Below are 16,122 nucleotides of genomic sequence, written 5' to 3' on the forward strand. Positions count from 1 at the left end.
CATTTCTTTAGGAAGAGTGTTTGACATGCGAATTACTAACAAACTGTCAATTTCGTCATACACAATTCTTAATAGTACTTTTATACAAAGCAGGATAAGAAAATAGGTCCATTAGTACCAAAATCTAACATATTCCATGCACTAGTAAGTTCCAAGATCACTTCCCACTGTTCCGTCACACACACCAGCAAACATTGCTCCAGCTGCCCCTCTTTACTCGAGCTTTCCTTTACCTTTATCTACATTATAAGGAAAGTAGTCTCACTTCTTAATTATGAAGTAATATATGATAATTATTTGGGTTATAAAATTGATGAAGTAAATATCATTTTAGACTATGTTGGTTAAAAAATACAAGCCTCACTTCTAATTTTAAGTAACATTTTACTTCGTAATATTTTTGTCATAAAGTAGTAAGTCACAAAATAAAATTTATAATTTCTAAGTGCTAAAGTAATAAGTTTGAACCAGTTAAAATAGTAAGTCTATGGCGAGGAGAATGGCGAGAGGAAATGTTGATTTTATAAAAATAAATGAGAAAGAAACAATGACGTGGATTTGAAAAAGTTATATTTTAAAAAAAAAGTTATGCAGACTCACTACGAGGACTGTTTGTAATGTTCTGTAGCAAATTGTTCGTTAACAATTTTGTATATAGTATTATTTCTAAAAGTGTATAGTATATATAATATGTTTCCTATAATTAAATAACTAATATACATAACAAAATTATATACTCGATAAATATTACATTCTTTCTATATATAAGACAATACATAATTGAAAAGTAGATAAAAATAGTAAGCTTTCTAAAAGTGTATGACACTTTGCTACTAATTATAGGATCAGTTATTTTATTTGTTATATTTTCTTTTAATTGTATTCTCCTATTTTCACTTCACGGAACAATATATATACTGATCTTGCACCACTATTACAATTACACAATAAATATAAAATACAAAAAACTCAAAAGTTAATTAGTACTACATAATGTCTCGAGTTTCAATTCTTTGTGTATTTCTTTTGTTTACAACTATATGCCTTTCAAGTAAGTAAATACCATTTAAATATTCCATGCAAATTTTATTGAATTTATTTGTTACATATTGTTCATATATCCTAATGTTGACTATTCTTTTTTGTTAAAATTATAGATCACTCTGATGCTACCAATTGTTGTTCGGAATATAAAAAATGGGGTGATAGACAACAAACAAGTTGTAGAGGTGCTAGTGATACTAGTGCGTGCAACACTTGGTGTTCAAATTCATGTAGAGGAGGGGAATGTAAAGTACGAAATGGACAACAAGTTTGTCATTGTTATTGTTAATCATAGTGTAAAGATGGAGAATAAATTATATCATCCATCTTGATTGGTGAAATAAAATTTGATACTACATGTATTTTTATTTATTTAAATTGTATACATATTATAAAAATAATGTATATATTGAAGAAAATGTTATATATATGTAGAATTATCATCGCTAGAAGGATGAATTGTCATTTATATTTTCATTGACTATTTAACACATGAAGAGTTTTAACAATTTACATATATATAAATAAAATAAGTAGTGTACAAATGAAAGGAACAAAACAGCATATTAACATGATTTGATACACAAGTTCCAACTCCACGACCTATAACTCTTAGGTGGATGAACTCTGATGATACTTTTTATTTTCTCCTTTATAGACTCCATGTGGACAACCTAAGTTCCTCTTCACGGAACCTAATGTCAGTGATAGGGGTGCTAGAGGAATCTAGCTCAGTGGCTCTTCTCTTAATCCTACCAACATAAATAAATGATTTTTTTTACCATTATAATGACAAGTTGAGTTTAGAGTGTACCAAAACATTTTTTGGACAACTAAAATAAGAACTAATTACCAAGGCTATGCAAGACTAGACCGAAATAAAAAATGGGGATGAAACAACTCGGAAACAAGCTTTGGAGGTGCCTGGAGTTGAAGCCTCGAGTCCCCCTTCTAAAATCATATCTATGCACCCAAAGGTGTTCCATGAGCTTGAACCATCTTTGTCAGGTTTCTGTGTGGCAACAGTTCTAGGAACTTTGAGGATGTTGAGGCGCCTTCATCCCAAACGACGACGTTTTAGGTAGGCTTTTTTGGCAGGATTTTGTGGGCTTCCTGGACTAGGGTGCGGGTGCCTAAATTTTAAAAAATTTGAAACTTCAAAATGGTTTTGGCACATGAATCTATTCCAGGTGCTTATATCGATAATCTTTTTATTTCAAAAAATTAACTTGATTTTGAAAATTCTATATTTTCGCACTTACAATGGTTCTTGAATAGAATTTAATTTATAATGTTTTGATAAATTTTACCTTAGTCTCTGTAACGACCCGCCTTCTACTAACTAAGCTGTAAGGCCGATCGCTACATTATGCTGTGCTAAACTACTATTGCGGAAATCTGGATCTTTTAAAATTTTGCTAATCTGATTACTGTACAATCGAAACTTAACATTCTAGGTGTACCTAGGAGTTGTACACATGCTAGGGAAGAGAACCTATGCCTCTCGGATGACCTGCTAGCTGTAATCAGGCATTTCAATCGATCCATGGATCGATTGGCCTGTCGGATCGATCCAGTGATCGATCCAGCTTGATACTGGCACGGAAATAACCCTCTGGATCGGTCGGTTGACCGATCCATAAGCTGTCGCTTCTGTACGCAGCTGGATCGGTCTACCGACCGATCTAGGAGTGCACCGATCGGTCGTCAGACCGATCCAGTAGCTACTTGATCGGTCAGCCCGACTGATCCAGTGGCTCACTGATCGGTCGGCTGACCGATCAGTGAGCTTCGTACTCCTCTGTTCGCATCTGGATCGGTCGCCAGACCGATCCATAACAGGCGCCAACTCTCTGTTCGCGCATGGATCGGTCAGCTGACCGATCCAGTGGCACAACTCGACCATGATCGGTCTGTAAACCGATCTGGGTTCTGATTTCGCACTGAAACTCCTGATTTCAGCACTATTTCGTGCCTCAATCACATGTAATATTCTAAGATGGCTAGGAAACACCCTAACAATGACAACTAACATTCTAACATCATATATTTAACATTCTAAGCATAATCTAAAGCATGGTTCGTTAGCTCATGGCGTTTAACATGCTAAAACCAGGAGTAATAGAAATACTAAAGTTCATATGCTTAATTGAAATTGCTGGATACCTAGGATCTTTATTCCATGTTCCATCCACACACATCCTCATCATTGCATTGACCTCCAGCCTCCGCTAGTCCATCTTTCCTTTACCCTTATCTGCAGTATAAGGAAAATAGAATCTGTAAGCTTAAAGCTTAGTAAGAAACCAACTACCTCACAAAACATGCATACGATGCTAATGATGCCTTGAAAACATGCTATTTAAAACATATGCTGAACATATAAAACATGGCATGGCATACAATCATCCAAACATGTATAACGAACTTAACATAGAGTTATCATGCATATTCACGGGGAAAAACTAAGCTGGAGCATGATACTGAAACTGAAACTGAAACTAAGCTAAAACTGATCTTAAACTATAATCACTTAATTAGTTTATGAGTTTGAAAGCTATTATCGTAATAAGTGAAAATACATAATCATGTTGCTGTTTGGGCCCGGCAACTGTACGTGCTGTGCGCGCATCCCTACTAGACCCGGGTTTGCAAATCCCGAATTTAGTAGGGTTACTAGGTTGTCTGAACCTAGGGACGACTGTGGGAGTCCAACCCAATGGATATCTGATCCTGTACAGTGCCACTGAAAATAAAATACTGGTATAGCTGAATTTACTTATCTTGCTATTACTAGGTTATCTGAACCTAGTGCTAGGTTGTCTAAACCTAGAGGCGACTGTGGGAGCCTACCCATTGGACCGTAGTCCCATGAAAGCTGTAGTAAGGCTAACTAAGCTATTTTAAATGCTTCTATTGCATTTACTGAGCTATTAAAAATGCATAAGTTGCATTTTACTGAGCTAATCATTTAATCGAACATCTAGTGTTCTTAAACTCTCCTCTCTATTAGGGAGACTACCTTTAGGCACCCCAACCGCATCTAAACCTCCAACTGAAGGGGGAAAGACGTGTCCGGCCCATCTAAAGGTACTCACTAAATCCCTATATCTACGAGGAGGGTTAAATACACCCTATATTTCAAAAAATCTGCGTATAACTAAACCAATGCATAGAAAACCAAACGGAAGCTACTTATACTGCAGGTGAGGGGTTTCTTACCTCGTGTGCTAGATTTCTTACAAATCTAAGCGCTAGTTTCCGGTGGAGAAGGTCCCTTCGTCGATCTTCTCGCGTCTACGTGTTCCTCTCGCGGAGGGGAGCGTCCTCGTGTCCGAGATGTCACCGGAAGGCTCTCCTATGGCCCTAGGGATGAAACTCTAGGCTTGCTTGGGTGTTGGCGCCGAGAGAGGGAGGAGAGGGAGAGGTGGCGTCGGTGAGGTTAGGGTGAAGGAGACGTTGCCGAACCAACACAAAATAAACCAAACCCCACTTAAATTTTCTATTTATATTAAGTGGGTATTTCGGCCCAATTTAAACTTAAATATAAATGTCTCCCTTTCCTTTCAGCACGGCCCTACTGGGTTCAATTGGTTACTAGCATTATCCCTAAGCCATAGGTCTCGGGTTCAATCCCCGCTTAAGCCGTTTTCGTTTTCTATTTATTTTTGCTACTTCCGCTACTCTAAAAATTCCGGAAAAATATCTAAAAATTCCAGAAAAATCATACTATATTTCTAAAATAGTTTTGAGAATTTTTGGGCATTACAATCCCCCATACCTTATAAAAAGTTCATCCTCGAACTTAGAATAATTCTGGGTACTTCTGTCTCATGCTGGTTTCTGTCTCCCTAGTTGCCTCTTCTGCTGTCTGACTGTGCCAAATAACTTTGACTAATGGTACTTCCTTGTTCCGCAATTTCTTAATTGCTCGGTCTATTATCTGAATAGGCCGACTGTCATAGCTGAGGTCTTCGCGGATCTGTATCGACTGGGGCTCAATCACCTGGGTGGCATCTGGGTATGCTTCTTCATCATAGAGACATGAAATACGTTGTGGACAGCTGACATTTCCTGGGGTAGCTCTAGCTCATATGCTACCTTGCCCACTCTTTTGCTGATAAGGTATGGTCCCACATATCTGGGACTTAGCTTGCCCTTCTTCCCAAAACGCATTACTCCCTTCATGGGAGCTACTCTGAGGAACACTGAATCCCCAACTGAAAACTCTAAGGGTCTGCGCCGTGTATCAGCATAGCTTTTCTGGCGGCTCTGAGCTGTCTCTATCCTCTGGCGGATCTGCTGTATAGCTATTGTGGTATCTGCCACTAGATCTGTCTGAAGTTCTAGCTCTTTCTGTTCACCACTCTCATACTAGCAGATTGGAGATCTACACCTCCGCCCATAGAGAGCCTCATAAGGTGCCATACCGATAGTGGCCTGATAGCTGTTGTTGTATGCAAATTCTGCTAGACTCAGATATTTGCACCAACTTCCTTTGAAATCTAGGGCACATGCTCGGAGCATATCTTCGAGTACCTGATTTACTCGCTCCGTCTGTCCATCTGTCTGAGGATGGAAGGCTGTGCTGAACTTTAGCTTCGTGCCCAAAGCTGACTGTACACACTTCCAGAAGTGTGATGTGAACCTACTGTCTCTGTCTGAAATAATGGTTCGTGGGACTCCATGCAGCCTGACGATCTCCTTGAGATACAACTGAGCTAATTGCTCCATGGAATAGGATATTCTGATAGCTAAGAAGTGGGCTGATTTAGTCAATCTGTCGACTACTACCCAGATGGTATCAAAACCATTCGTGGTTCTGGGTAATCCCACTATAAAATCCATAGAAATGTCTTCCCACTTCCATTCTTTATAAATAAGAGGCTACGATAGAGACCGTGAGGAGGAATTGGTTTTGGTCTCCCGATGAAATTATTCTTCCCATGTTCGTCCCAAACACCCAACTTAATTTCATCAATAATAATTCATACCACTAAAGAATTATTATTAAACTACCGCACCAATTCCAAATTACATTTTGGCCTCTTTATTATGAGTGTTTTAGTCTTCCTATGTTTAAGATATAAAATTCCCACTAATTAAATGAGTTACTGACATGTCACTTAATTAATATCTAGCTCCAAGAGTAGTACCACTCAACTTCATTATCTTGTCAAACTAAGTCCACCTACAGGGTTTACATGACAATCCTTATGAGCTCCTCTTGGGGACATCATCAACCTAGATTACTAGGACATAGTTTCCTTCTATAATCAACAACACACACTATAAATAATATCATTCCCCAACTTATCGGTCCTCTTGATTTTTCGAACTAAATCTCACCTATTGATAAGTCAAAAAAATAAATACTAGATATATGTGTTTGTTATTATATCTGGATTAAGAGCACACACTTCCATAATAACAAAGGTCTTGTTCTTTTATTCAGTCAGTATAAAAAAGAACATACCTTAAATGGTCCAACTCAATACACTCAGAGTCTACTAGTGTAATTTTATAGTTAAGATAAACTAATATCAAATTACACTACAACTACTCCAATGGTTTGTTCCTTTCCATCTTAGTCGTGAGCTACTGTTTATAATTTATAAGGAATTGATAACATGATCTTCTGCGTGTGACATCACAAACCATGTTATCTACAATATAAATTAATTGAACAACTACACTTAGCATATAAATGTGGACATTTGACCAATGTGATTCTTTATTTCAAAATAAAATGTTTACAAAAGGCTAGACTTTTAGTATACACTCTAACAATCTCCCACTTATATTAAAAGACTATGCTGTCATAAAAGTTGCCATACATCTGATTCCCATTCCTTTAACATGCCGATCGAAAGCTTTCGCCGGAAGGGCCTTAGTGAAAGGATATGCCAGGTTATCCGCTGATGCATTCTTGGTGACAACAACTTCTTCTCGCTTTACGATGTCTTGTATCAGGTGGTACTTGCGCTTTATATGTTTACTTGTCTTATGGGCTCGTGGTTCCTTCGAGTTTGCTACTGCACCACTATTATCACAATAAATTGTGATGATTTTGGGCAAACTAGGAATCACATCTAAGTCCATTAGGAAGTTCCTGAGCCACACAACTTATTTATCAACCTCAGAGGCTGCCACATACTCAGCTTCCATGGTTGAGTCAAAAACACATTTCTGTTTAACACTCCTCCATGCAATGGCTCCACCTCCTAAAGTAAACACATAGCCTGATGTAGACTTACTATTGTCCCTATTTGATTGGAAGTCAGAATTCGTGTAACCCACAGGGAGCAAATCATCTGCTTGGTAAACTAGCATATAATCTCTAGTCATTCTAAGGTACTTTAATATATGCTTTATAGCAGTCCAATGTCCTTGTCCAGGGTTACTTTGATATCTGCATACCATGCCCACGGCAAAACAGATATCTGGTATCGTGCATGACATTGCATACATTAGGCTTCCGACAGCCGAAGCATAAGGAACTGCCTTCATGTCCTCTATCTCCTTTGATATCTTCGGAGAAATCTCTTTAGATAAATCTACTCCATGTCTAAAAGGTAGAAAACCTTTCTTGGAGTCTTGCATGCTAAAATGAGCAAGGATTGTATCGATATATGAAGCTTGGGACAAGCACAACATCCTTTTCTTGCGATCCCTTATTATTTTGATCCCAAGAATATGTGCGTATTCTCCTAAGTCCTTCATATCGAATTGTTTGGATAACCATACCCTTACTTCTGACAACACTTTGATATTGTTTCCAACTAACAAAATGTCATCTACGTATAGTATGTGAAATACCACCACATTTTCATCACATTTCTTATATACACAAGACTCATCCGGACACTGAATAAATCCATATGACTGGATTACTTCATTAAACCGGATGTTCCAAGACCTTGAAGCTTGCTTCAATCCATAAATAGACCGATTTAGCTTACACACTAGATGCTCTTTGCCTTTTTCAATGAACCCCTCTAGTTGCTTCATATGGATGTTTTCTTCAAGACTTCCGTTAAGGAAAGCTATCTTGACATCCATTTGCCAAACCTCATAATCCATATGAGTGGTAATAGATAAGAGTATCTGGATAGACTTAATCATGGCTACTGGCGAAAAAGTTTCCTCGTAATCGATTCCCTCTTTTTGAGTGTACCCTTTCGCAACAAGCCTTGCTTTGAAGGTTTCCACCTTCCCATCTGTCCCTCTTTTCCTTTTATAAATCCACTTGTATCCAACAGCTTTTACACCATTTGGTGGTTCCACAAGCTCCCAGACTTTATTAGAATACATAGATTCTATTTCAGGGTTCATCGCTTTTTGACAAGATATTACATCTTTATCTTGGAATGCTTCATCATATGTCCGGGGATCAGGTTCATGTTTACCAAGGATCAAGTCTAAAGACTCTCCCAAAAACATGAATCTTTCAAGTTGCCTCATAACCCTCCCACTACGATGAGACACTGTCTGTGGTTGTGTATCATTTGTGATACGTGTTGTAGTTTCTTGTGATATTTCATCTTGTACTGTTGGTACTAAGTTAGGCGTGTCCTCTCTTATTTCTTCTAGAACAATTTTACTCATGGGCTTGTGGTCGATTGTATAAAATTTCTCTAAAAATTGAGCATTGGTGCTAACAATGATCTTCTAATATTTAGGATTATAAAACAAACCACCTTTCATTCCTTTCGGATATCCTACAAACAAACAAACTTCTGTTCGTGATTCCAACTTGTCAGTGTCTCCCTTCAGCACATGTGTTGGACTACCCCAAATCCGAATGTGTCTTAGACTAGGCTTATGCCCATTCCACAATTCTATGGGAGTAGAAGGTACTGATTTAGAAGGTATCAAGTTTAGAATGTGCGTTGTCGTTTCCAGAGCATATCCCCAAAACGAATTTGGTAATTCAGAATAACTCATCATCGATCAAACCATTTCCATAAGAGTCCTATTCCTTCGTTCTTCCACACCGTTCTGTTGGAGTGTACCAGGTGTAGACAATTGGGATTGAATTCCAACCTCTAATAAGTAATTCCTAAACTCTCCAAAGAGGTTTTCGCCACCACGATCAGACCGTTGTGTCTTGATACTTTTACCATGACGTTTCTCTACATTAGCCTTGTACTCTTTGAACTTATCAAAGCATTCAGACATGCGGCGCATATAGTAAATGTATCCGTATCTCGAATAATCGTCTATAAAAGAGACAAAATAATCGTAACCACCTCTTGCCTGGATAGACATAGGACCACACAAATCAGAATGAACCAGTTCTAACGCATCTTTGGCTCTATACCCCTTGGCCTTAAAAGGTCTCTTGGTCATTTTACCTTCCAAGCAAGATTCGTAAGTTGGAAAGTTTTCCAACAATAATGAACCCAAGAGTCCATCGGCTATTAGCCTTCGAATCCTACTTAAGTTAATATGACCAAGTCTTAGATGCCAAAGATATGTTTGGTTCTCACCGAAGGTTCCTTTCACTTATTAGAATTAGAAGATGTGTTATTAATTTACATTTGTTGCTTTGTGGGAGAAATTGGATTTAGAGTATACAAATTTCCTACTAATGTACCAGAATAGATAATAACCCTATTCTTCTTGATAACTACTTTATCATCAAAAGAAACAGAATATCCATCCACAAACAATTTAGAAACTGAAATTAAATTCTTTCTAAAGATAATTTCTCAAAATCAAATTTTTATTCCTATCGAATGATAAGTAGACATCTCCCAACAACCGCCACCTTTTTAGCATTGCCTATGTAGACAGTTATCTCTCCTTCATATAGTCGACGGGTTTCCTGGAACCCCTAAAATGTATTGCAGACATGATTAGTGGCTCCTGTATCTACACACCAGGTGCTAGTAGATAACACCGCTAAACATGTTTCAACTACTAGAGAATAAGATATACCTTTATTGTTCTCTTTCCTACGAGGGCAGTCCGCCTTCCAATGTCCTGCCTGCTTGCAGATGAAGCACTTGCATTTCGGCTTATTCACTCCAGCTTTTGGTCCAGTACCTAGAGATCTTTTCACCTTCTTTGCTGAGCCAGCATGTTTCTTCTTCTTCTTGCCTTTCGACTTAGAAGTTGAAACATTTTCAGCAAAGTGAATTTGAGAATTATGACGAAATAGTCCTTCTGTTATCTAAAGTTCTGTCAGAAGTTCCGCCAACATATAAGCCCTTTTGTTCATGTTATAGTTCAGGCGGAACTGCTCAAAACCTCTAGGTAGCGTCTGGAGAATAATATCGACCTGGGTTTCCCCATCGATTTCAACTCCAAGAATCTTTATTTCATTCAGATAAGGCATCATCTTGAGGATGTGATCCCTTATGGGTGTCCCCTCTAACATGGTGGCTGTCATTAACTTTCTCATTGCCTCTTGCCTAGCAGCCCGATTCTGATATCCGAAGAGTTCTTTAAGATTGTTCATCATGTCATAAGCAGTTGGTAAATCCTAATGCTGATGTTGCAGCACATTTGACATTGAAGACAAAATATAACACCGCGTCATCTCATCTACCTTTACCCATTTCTTATGAGCCTCAATCTCCTCTTGACTAGAATCACTATTAGGTACATTTAGGCAGACCTCCAATAGTACAAACTTATAGCTTTCAGTACTTAGGACAATGTCCAAGTTTCTTTTCCAATCTATATAATTGGGACCAGTAAGTTTGTTCGCTTTCAATATAATGGCCAGTGGGTTGAAAGTCATCCTAAGAATCATAAAACCAATTTTGGTCAAGACTCTAAATTTAAAACAATATTGATTCCACAAATAATACTATTTAAATTTACCAACACCTCAAAACACCGTGAATTTTGCATGCCATGATAGTATGGACATATACAAAATCAAACATTTGTAAGATAAGGTTTTACCCATTAATTTTATTCTTGTCAACCTAACTTTATGACAAATAAAATTAATAGTTGGTTTTTCCTTCGGTCGCACAAATAATAGCAGTGACTCCGATCGGGAGGATACTATTAATTGTGCCTAAGTGTATACCATTATTTGATACTTAGTCCATTAAATAGGATTGTTCCCCTTCAGATGAAGAAGATCACATGCTCCTAAATAATTTCCTATAACCATCCATAAAGGAAGTTTGATCTAGTGATCTACAAACAAACTCATCCGATGGGGAGGGAGGCACTCAGAGCCAACACGCAAGTTTGTCGCATCACTTACAAACCAGTAACGGAGACCGTGAAATTTATTTACTAATCCTCTCCCACTTAGTTATTTAAGGTGAGGAATTTTAAACTATGCACACACACATCACAGAAAATAAAAAAATAAATATGAAAATTAATTTTCCAACTATTATGGCCTTTTCCGTCACTGTCCTCTATGTGCTACCAACCTTAGTTGCTGCCATCTTTAGCCACAGCAATCGGATCTAGTCGCCACATCTATCTTGCTTCTTTTTCGGCTACACCTCAGGTCCACAAATGTAACACCCCACCCTCCTCACTACTGGACTGTGAGGGCGGAGCGCTACTGGACTACTAACTTTACTTAACTATCCTTGTTCACATGTTGATAGTAATTCCTAAAACTCTCGGAGAACTCAAAACATACAATTAACTAGCAGTGGAAGACTAAATGACTCATCTAATACATTCTACTCAACTCTTTGTTAATAAATTCTTATGCTAGGTCCCAAGGCTTCTATAGTCCAGGCATCACACATCCATCCACACCTCCTTGTCACCTTCCTTTGCTATAACTTTTCCTTTCCTTTATCTGCAGTAAGAGGAAATGCAACTATAAGTAAAATTTCCTAGTAAGCGCTATCTAACTCACAAAACTCGAATATGCATGTGAATAAAATAAATCTAAAACTGATTTGTGAAGTTTTAAAAACTATTTTCATAATTGATAAAAATAATAATCATGCTGCTGATGGGCCCGGCAACTGTACTTGCTATTCGCGCATCCCTAACTAGACCCGAGATAGCTGGTCCCGAATGTAACACCCATAGGGTACTTTGCAAGATTTTAGATAATTTTTTTTTATCATGAATAAAAATAGGCCTTATGTGTAAATTTGCAAAAAATAATAAAAATAGAACTAAAAAGAGATGACCAAGGTTTGAACCTTGGATCTCTTACTAGATACATGTATGTGTTAACCAATAAACCAAGAGAAGTTATTGTTAGAGAGAAAAGTGACAATATAGTTAAGAGTAAGAAAAGAGCTTCTTTCATTTAGAAGGAGAAGTTAGAGTAGCCTTCTTCCTCTCAAAAGAAAAGAGGATTCTTGCTTCCTCTTTTCATTAAAGGAGGAGTAAAAGAAAGGAGAAGGAAAAGTGCATTTTCCCTTCCTCCTCTCATGAAGAATAAAAGGGGAAATTAAAGAAGAGATTTCATTTTCTCCTCTTCCTTCTCCCTCCTTCTCTTCACCGTGACCAAACCTTCTCCCCACCTCCATTGCCGAAACCCAAAAACAAAGGAGGACTCCTCTTTAGGAAGGCTCCACAATCAAGAGTACTTCCCTAAGGAAATCAAACACAAGGATGTAAGTATCCCCTCACCTGTGGTACAAGTCGCTTACGAAATTTCCGTGAGGTTAGAATGCTTAAAAATAAAAATAAAAGAAAGAAACCTATGCTCATGGATCTCATTATGTTATGATATGAACTTAGTTAAAGATTTATGTTGGATGTTGTTTAAAGCATGATCTTCTTCTTTATATGTTTCGGCCATGAATATTTTAGGGCTTCAAGAAGCTCAAAACCTAATCTAACATGCTTATAGATTTCCTTTATGATAAGATATGAACTTGACTAAATTTTCATGTTTGTATGTTGCTTGGAAATTTAATTTCTTTTCCTTGAAGTTCGGCCATGATGGATCTAGGGTTTCAAGAAGCTCAAAACCTAATCTAACATGCTTATAGATTCCTTTATGATAAGATATGAACTTGACTAAGTATTCATGTTTGTATGTTGCTTGGAATTTTATTTCCTTTATTGTGAAGTTTCGGCCATGATGGATCTAGGGTTTCAAGAAGCTCAAAACCTAATTTAACTTGCTTATAGATTCCTTTATGATAGGATATGAACTTGACTAAGTATTCATGCTTGTATGTTGCTTGGAAATTTTATTTTCCTTTATGTAATGGTTCGGCCATGATGGATCTAGGGTTTCAAGAAGCTCAAAACCTAATCTAACATGCTTATAGATTCCTTTATGATAAGATATGAACTTGACTAAGTATTCATGTTTGAATGTTGCTTGGAAGTTTTATTTCCTTTATTGTGAAGTTTCGTCCATGATGGATCTAGGGTTTCAAGAAGCTCAAAACCTAATCTAACATACTTATAGATTCCTTTATGATAAGATATGAACTTGACTAAGTATTTATGTTTGTATGTTGCTTGGAAGTTTTATTTCCTTTCCTTGAAGTTTCGGCCATGATAGGGTATAGTGTTGGGTTTTTCGGGCCGCGAAAAACCGCTTTTCGCATCGCGGAAACCCCGAATCACCCAAAGTCGTAGATCCGTGCAAGGAAAAACCGAACGAAATACAAGTACGAGTTTCAAAACTTTAGATCTACTCCTAGATCTATGTGTTGAGAGCTTTTACCTTTGAAGCGTGCCCTCGCAAAATTCCCGCTCGTCCAAACGGTGCCGGATCTCGAGAGTGTCAAAATAGACACTCCTCTAGAAGTATCCACACGAACTAATTAGGTGGAGAGAAACTAAACAAAGGTGTGCTAGCACCCTTGATCAGCCACGACAAGAAGAGGAGAGGGAGAGCTTGAGAGGAAGAAGATGCAATAATCATCACTTGAAAGAAAATGAATCCATTTTTCATTCAAATTGTGGCCGGCCACATTTCCCAAATGTAACCCCCTCATTAATGCATTAAGTTGTCATCAAAGAGGAAATGTAACCTCCATGAGGTGGCACTCACTAGTAACTCCCATCAGGTGGCAACCATGATGATGTGGAATAACATCATTGGTCCATATCAATGCCAACTCACCAATGAGGTGGCATAAAGTCAAGTCAAACTTGACTTTTAATATTCCTCTCAAGTCAAGTCAAACTTGACGAAATCTCTTCCATGGTTGATCGAATCCAACCATTTGATTCAAGGTAATTTAATATAATGAATCTAATTTATTTAATTAAATTGATTCAATGAGTCAAAATCTAAATTAGAGTCATTAAACACATGAATCAACTTGAGTCAAACTCAAGTTAGCCCAATTAGGATTACTCTTAATCCAATTTGATTCATCAAATGAATCTAATCCTCTTGGATCATCATATGAACCTAATCTCCATCTAATTGTCCTAAGTGTGTGACCCTATAGGTCCTTGTAACGTTGGCAATTCCCTAAACCCATTTAGGAGCATAAGTAATGAGCGGTATCTAGGAACACATCATTACTACCCAAGTTACAAGAAATGTCGAGATCCAACATCACCTTGTGACTACTAATTTGACTCCTCACAATATATGACAAGTGTCCTTCTATCCTAAACATCTAAATTGATCAATATGAGGCATAGACCGTGTCATCCTCTAATCAATCTAAATCTTGAACTCCAAGTAGACACACTAAATCAAATGAGCTCAATATCCTATATTAACTCATTTGGGCATGGCCATACGCTTCGTGGTCTCACTCTATCAAGAATACCGATGTCACTCCCGTCATATAGGAGAGATAGATCCCATCTACATCACCCACATCCCTCCGCATAATTTGTTACATACCCAGTAATCGCCTTTATAGTCCACCCAGTTACGGGTGACGTTTGACGAAACTAAAGTACATAACTCCTTATGTAGGGATTTATGGTGACTTCAGGTCTAAGGACTAGTAGTCATACTAATAGTCACATGAGAAAGTATATGACACTCATATAACGATCCATGATACTTTCTCATGGCGGGTCATTCAGTATACATTCTCTAATGTATACCCATGTGTCAACTTGATATCTCTATATCCATGACTTGTGAGATCAAGTCATCGAGTTGACCTACATGCTAGTCTTATTGCATTAACATTGTCCCTGAATATTAATACTCGACTAGGAATGATTAAGAGTAGTGTTCCCTATATCATCTCACTATCGGTTCAACTAACCGATTGATATAGGTGAGAACCATCTACTCAAGGACATTATTATACTTAGTTTATTTGGCACAAATACAAGTAAGTATAATAACCAAAATCCAAATGCCTTTATTTATATAGAATATGATACAATAAGTCCAAAATACAATCATCTAATGATTGGCTCTAGAGCTCTAGCTAACAATCTCCCACTAGCACTAGTGCCAATCGGTGAAAGGTCTAAGCCCAAATGACCTAGTGTGACCATGCTTCTTTTGCCAAAGCCTTGGTCAAGGGATGCGTGATATTAGCCTCGTAGGTACTCAGAATTCACATCTCCTCTCGATGATCTCTCGAATGAGATGAAGCCAGTAGTATGTGTTTGGTCTGTGAGCGAGGTTCCTTCGCCTGCTATAGCTCCATTGTTGTCACAATAGAGCTCAATGGGGTCAGCAATGTTAGAACCACCCCAAGTTCAATGATGAACTTGCGGATCCAAATCGCCTCCTTTGCCGCTCGACGCAAGAATGTACCGGCTTCTATTGTAGAATCGCCATCGATCCTCTTGAACTCTTCCACCGACACACCACCATTAATGCAAAATACGAATCGACTGCGATCTATAGTCATCCTGGTCGGTCTGGAAGCTAGCATCACTGAACCCTTTACAACTAGCTCATCATTGCCTCCATATATCAAGAAATATTCTTTAGTCCTTCTTAAGTACTTAAGAATATTTTTGACCGCTATCTAGTGACTTTCACTTGGATCGACTGGTATCTACTCGTCATGCTCAAAGCATACGAGACATCGGTCGAGTACATAGCATGGCGTACATGATCGATCCTATGGGTGAGGCATAAGGATCGATCCATGCGGTCTCTCTCTAGAAGAGGGACCTTGAGTCTTGAAAGACTCACGCCTGCCAATACGCAACTGAAACGAAGACAATTGA

The sequence above is a fragment of the Zingiber officinale genome, chromosome 1A, assembly GCF_018446385.1.
Source record: "Zingiber officinale cultivar Zhangliang chromosome 1A, Zo_v1.1, whole genome shotgun sequence".
Classification (NCBI taxonomy): domain Eukaryota; kingdom Viridiplantae; phylum Streptophyta; class Magnoliopsida; order Zingiberales; family Zingiberaceae; genus Zingiber; species Zingiber officinale.